Source organism: Poecilia reticulata, chromosome 3 (assembly GCF_904066995.2).
Source record: "Poecilia reticulata chromosome 3, P_reticulata-male-v2, whole genome shotgun sequence".
Taxonomy (NCBI): Eukaryota; Metazoa; Chordata; class Actinopteri; order Cyprinodontiformes; family Poeciliidae; genus Poecilia; species Poecilia reticulata.
Genome location: NC_088832.1, coordinates 15168188 through 15174333, shown reverse-complemented (window position 1 = coordinate 15174333; position 6146 = coordinate 15168188).

Genomic DNA, 6146 nt, shown 5'->3' with positions numbered 1-6146 from the left:
TTACTGCAGCTATTTGGAGTTTTATTAACTCGTGCGTCTCTTCACACAGAAACGTACAGTATTCTGCAGTATCAGAGCTTTGAACACAGGTTCTTTTCTTTCTTTTTTTTTATTTGTAGTTTAGTTGGTGTCTGTGGGCCATTCTAGGATTAGTGTGAGCAGAGCTGTAGCTATCAAATACTTTTGAAGGGCACGAATCCTTTCACATCCCTTAATCACTGCGAGGATCCTGCATCCCACTGGGCCTCTTAGGCACAGCTTCAATCCAATTCCTCAACCGCAAATCTGGGCTTCCCCTCCTGCCACCGAGATCGATCTTGTAACAACAGGTGCTCAGGTGTTCAAATGTGTCCGTGCATCGACGGAAAGCTTTTCTGAGCTTTAGAACAAAGGAAATCGGCTCAGTAGGCAGCAGGAGAGGAAGAATCACAGTTTATGAGATGTCCTTTGTAAATGTTTGATGTGTCACCTTCTCTTTGACCCTGAGATGTTGGATTGAATATCTAACTTGTCAGCTGATGTGGCCGTTTCACACGCTTTTGGCCTTGTCGAGTCAAGCTCAATGTTTTCACAAACGAGGTCGTTTCTGTCGGTGCTCAGAAATCCGTTTAAAAATGTTTTCACATCACTAACGCAAAAGGAAATCAAAAGCGTATGTACAGCAATTAAAACCCAGCAGTCTGAAGACTAAAGCTTCCGCTCTCAGATTACTAATCCTGTCACGGTTTTACCTTAAATCTTACAAGGTCACCCATGTTGCATAAAAAAAAAAAAAGTTTGAATGAACTCTGTTCAAACTTTTTGATGTTTCTAAAGTGTTTTGTTAGTGTATGATGCATTCATGAAGCATGTCCTGCTTTGCATATCTGTCAGAAGATTGGAATGCATGTTATCTGTACTGTTTAGTGTGAATCTGTTTATTTGCCATGGTTATAACTATTCTTCCCAGGGATCACAAAAAAACATTAGCAAAATGTTAATTGTGACCTTTTTCAAACTTTCCCCTGAAGGGAAAAAAAAAAAAGATTTATCAATCAAGTACTACAAGCTTGCAAAAGGGCAGAACAACTAGAATGGATATTGAACTTAACATATATATGCATTCATATGGTAAATGCCATATTTCCTTTCTTTTTAAGTTTAATCATGTTCACTTTGCCATTTAGCTGAAAAGTGGTCGCTTAAATGGTCGTGTGGCTTCGCTGACGTTTTGTTAAATAGCAACAGGAAAGATGGATATGTTTACTTTATTTTCTTTCTGTTGTCCCTACAGTTGTTTTTTTTTTCTTTTTTTGTAAATTTTCACATAACAAGAAAATGTTTCACATAACAAGGAAATTTGTGAAAATCTTCACAAATTTCTTTCTGTAATCCTGTAATTTACAACGTTCTCCTCACCAACTGTTTGAGGACTCCTGGCAAAGATGTTAAAAATAACTTTGCGTAATTAGATTTTTTTTTATTTTTTATGTCAGACTACACAATTTGTTTTAGCTGCTATTCAAAATAACAAGAATCATTAAAGTGAGGCAGATGTGTGTTGGTCCAGAAATGGCTGAAGAATAGTTAACTTTCTAAACTTGCCCACCTTTACAGTCAGAGTAGTAATTAAAACACTTTCAGACCTGGAACTGTGACAAGCAATGCCAAGTTTATCTTGCCATTACCGACAGTAATCAGGAAGGCAAAGGAAGTCAAAAATCTCCAAGGTCTCCATGACAACCACTAGGTGTTATGTACAGGAAAAGAAACGAAATATGAAAAGTGAACAAAATATGAATCTCCAAAAGGAATATATTATTTCCAAATAAATGTCACCTTTGCATTCTATGTGCTTCTCAAAATTGCCTCAGACAAAATGAAGTCAAGCTTTGTGAAATGGCTGCTAACTAAGAATACAGTATCAACAACACCAAAGAGTCAAAGATTTCAGACACACAGCTAAAGGGGGGGAGGGTATTGTGCAAAATAACAAATATTGAATTAACATTAACAGCCCCCTCATATGGATCAACACTTCTCTCTTCGTGGTGCAGGACGGATGTTAGCAGTGCAGCCAATTTCCAGTAAGCTTCCAAGCGTCGAACTGGCGCATTACGTACGTCAGAAGTAAACATTAGCAATTGGGTGAAATTTAAGACCTCAGCACAGTCCACGCCACCTGGAAGCAATTGTTTCTCAATAGTAGAGAGCCCAGACCCTCTGTAGGAAGCAAAGTGTTGTGAAATAGGTTGTTTTGTTACCAGTCTATGTATATACAGCATTTTAAACTGCTGAAGGTAACTTAATTACTTGATTGTGCTATAAAGTGGCACTATGTGCCTGAAAAATACCTAATACTGCTCTTTAAGAGTCAGTGAAGTGAGACTTTTCATTAAAAAGATTCTGTTTACCTCTTATAGCAGTAATACTTCCAGTGTTTCAATCTAACAATAATTTGAATGGTTGTGCTTACATTTAAATGCTGAGGCAACGATCTCTTCAGAATGTGTGGGTGGGGAAACTACACAGCACTCTTTGATTTACACCTCGAAAAAGAGCACTTCACAAATTTCAAGTTACTTTTCGCTTCTCAGCCTTGTTCTTTATCTGGAAGAGGCTTCTACATCGCTCGCACACTGTTATGTTATCAAACTGATTCACCCAACGAAGTCGTTACAAACCCATCTCTTAAAATTTACATAAACCTGTTAATTCTAATTATACAGTTTCACGTATTTCCAGGCAGTGACAACCGCTGAGAAAACAAACATGTTTTTCCCTTCCTGTTTTCAGACGCCCCGCCGCCTGTCCTCCACTGAGCACTTCTCCTTCCAGTTCCTCTTCTTCTTCCTGTGTCCTCGCTCTTCTGCATGACCAGCTCCATGTCAGCCCTTAATTGTGTTTTGATGTTCTTCCAGACCTGCAATTGAGCTCCACTGTTGGCAGCCAAAACAGAGCACAGTATCTATCTATCTATCTATCTATCTATCTATCTATCTATCTATCTATCTATCTATCTATCTATCTATCTATCTATCTATCTATCTATCTATCTATCTATCTATCTATCTATCTATCTATCTATCTATCTATCTATCTATCTATCTATCTATCTATCTATCTATCTATCTATCTATCTATCTATCTATCTATCTATCTATCTATCTATCTATCTATCTATCTATCTATCTATCTATCTATCTATCTATCTATCTAATCTACTGTGCAAACAGGGAGTAACATCAATGTAGGCTACAATGAAAGACGTCCCTCACCCTCTGGGGCCAGTGTCACATGTAATCACTGTGACTTATAAGGCAAACACACATGCACACACACATGCACACACACACACACGCACTGTTAGTCTTTTCTAACGCTCAACTAAGCTCAGCTCGGGGAGTAAATATTTGTGCAGTGCGAGCTCTAGACGGTGGAAGGTTCCTCACCTCAGCAGTGTGCCACCATATCATGAAATATTCAGAAAGGAGGGTGGGAGCAAGGCGAGAGGGAAAGGGAAGAGTTGAAAAGAGAAGAGAATGAGAGGAGGAGGAGGAAGAGGAGGAGAGAGGTCACATAACAGGACAAGACGGATGCTGTGGATAAGTTAGTGGCTGGGTGACTCTAAAAACAGCAGAAGATGTGAAGGGAAGGACTGGGCGATTGATGCTGAGAAGGGGAAGAGAAACAGTGATGCTGTTCAGGAAGTTAGAGGGATGAACAACAGAGCTGAAGGCTAATGAGATACAGAAAGGAAAGACGCTACAGAGTGTGACAGGATGAAGAAATGATCAAAAAGGAAGATAGGACAAATGTGGATGGCAAGCAAAGATTGGGACCGACAAGGCAAACTACATTAGGAACAATCAGGCATGTTTGTCTGACAAAATCTGTGTTGTCCCACAGCAATTCGAGTAAATTGACTCGGGCAACGATGCTCCGAAGCTCTTAATGGTCCCAGTCAGTCTGCAAGTGGAGAGTGATAATCCCTGCCCGCGGCTTAATGAGGATTTATTCTTTCACAGGTCATACAGTGCTGTGATGCTGAAAGATCACAGGACTATATTTATTATTTGTCTGCTGCAGCCACTTACTTATACCTACAACTTCAAAAGACCTAAGTGCATTTCAAAGTATTCTGCTCTGCGTAATGGTCAGGTCTTAACCAGGCCTTTAAAGGTAGCAGCAACCATGGAAATTTGTTGTTATTTAGGTATAGATTTGAAATATTTCTTGATTCCTTTTTTTTTTTTTTTTACTTTTTTACAGGTCTTAGGTTAATTTATCCATTTGATTATTTATTGTGTGATTTTGTGTGCACCTTCTCTGGTCCAGTGTTTGTACCACTGCACAGCAATTTGTGTTACACCTGATTGAATGAAAAAATAAAATCACTAAGATTGGGAACAATCCTAATAATGTGACACACATGCATTATTTTTTTATGTGACTGACTTAAGTTGTAGAGAAAAGTTTGGCAGGATTTACTCTTCTTTCGAATATTGTCTTGTATTTTAGCAGGAGTTACAAAACTATTGTTAATAAGGTTAATATCCTGAAAAGCTCTAGTTAACTTTCCTTCATAAGAGTCCCTCAGCAGTGATCAATGACAGCGACATTACTTAATCATATCCTTTCAAGGATGATTAAGACCTAAAGCTACACATTATTCAATTCAATCTCTATGACGTTTTGAAAACACCCGCAGTGCAGCCAATAGCAAGATGTTAATCATTTACATTTAATTTTACCTTTAATCTTTCTGCGGGCATTTTTTTGTCAAATATGACTTATTGTAAGAAATGGTATTCGCGATGCTTCTGCTTGAAGACAAGGGATTGTGTGCTATTTTTAAAAGAGGGGGGAAAAAGTTAGTTTAAAAGTTAATGTTACTAGTAGAAAAAGTAAAGAATGAGATATGGTGAAAATATAAAGTTTACAGCCATGGTGAAAAAGTACATTTTCTCTCAATTTTAGGATAACATGTAAGCTGTGCAAGTTTTACCAGGCTCCAAACAAATCTAGCTCCAAGTACATAAAAACACACACTAACGATTACAGCTATTTATTAAACAACAATCAACCTCAACTAATTAAATAAAAATATTTCCTTCAATTTTCAATTTGTAACAACAAGATTAAGATGAAGGTGTTGCCTGTACATTGAGATTGTAAAATGTATTTTGTAGAAATCACCTCAAAAGTTCAATGACTTTATTTCACTGCTCTCTGTTATAATACATTGAGCACAACAAGTTTAAGGGAACCTGATACTAACAGTATACAATCAGTGATTTATTTATTTTTGTGTGTGTGTGATAATATGACATGATTAAATTCAAATTTTCAACCAGTTTAAGGTTCCAAGAATAAAGCTAAAAGCCGAACATAGTTTGGTTAAGTTTGGGATAAAACAATAGCAGCTTCACAGACCGAATGATTGATTGCAGATAAAGAATTGAAAAATGATAAATGGTATTTCACCATAAATCCCCACTTTGTTTTATAAACATCTTCATAGCACACCTTTACCCCAGAGCTTCGAAATAATTCACTGGAAAAACTACAAATACTCTACATTGTTTCTCAGAGCCTTCCAGGGCATTGTGTTTTAAACAATGCCACGTCTACGACAAACAGACGGCGCTTAAAGACCAAAAATAGTACAAATATATCTGCAGAAACTGTTCTCCTTTCTCTTTCTGCTGCGGGAAAGAGATCCACTATTGACCACAGGAATCAATAGCCTTTTACTTGCAGTTTTTCAAACAACAGCCAAAATGATTATATAGAGTGAGAAAGATGAAACAGAAAGACAGAATATTAAACAAAAACCAGGTCTCGGGGTTAATTATATTTGCACTATCGAGATATAGTTTTATTTGAAGAGGATGTTTGATATAGACATGAAAGATTTAACATAATCCCTTAAAACCTGAAGCGGAAAACTGAATTTAGTTAGCCAACTCAAATATTTGCAAGTGGAGCACATAGAGCTGCAATCTTTGACAACCACTGTCACTGGAAGGAGAGCGAATGTAATACATACTCATAATTTTAGGGAATTTTCTTTGTATTTTTTTTAGTCTTAGTTAAACAAAGAGTTTTCTCTATTCCACTGAGGATAGAATGAAACTTGCAGAGGCAAAACAGTGTGAAGGTCG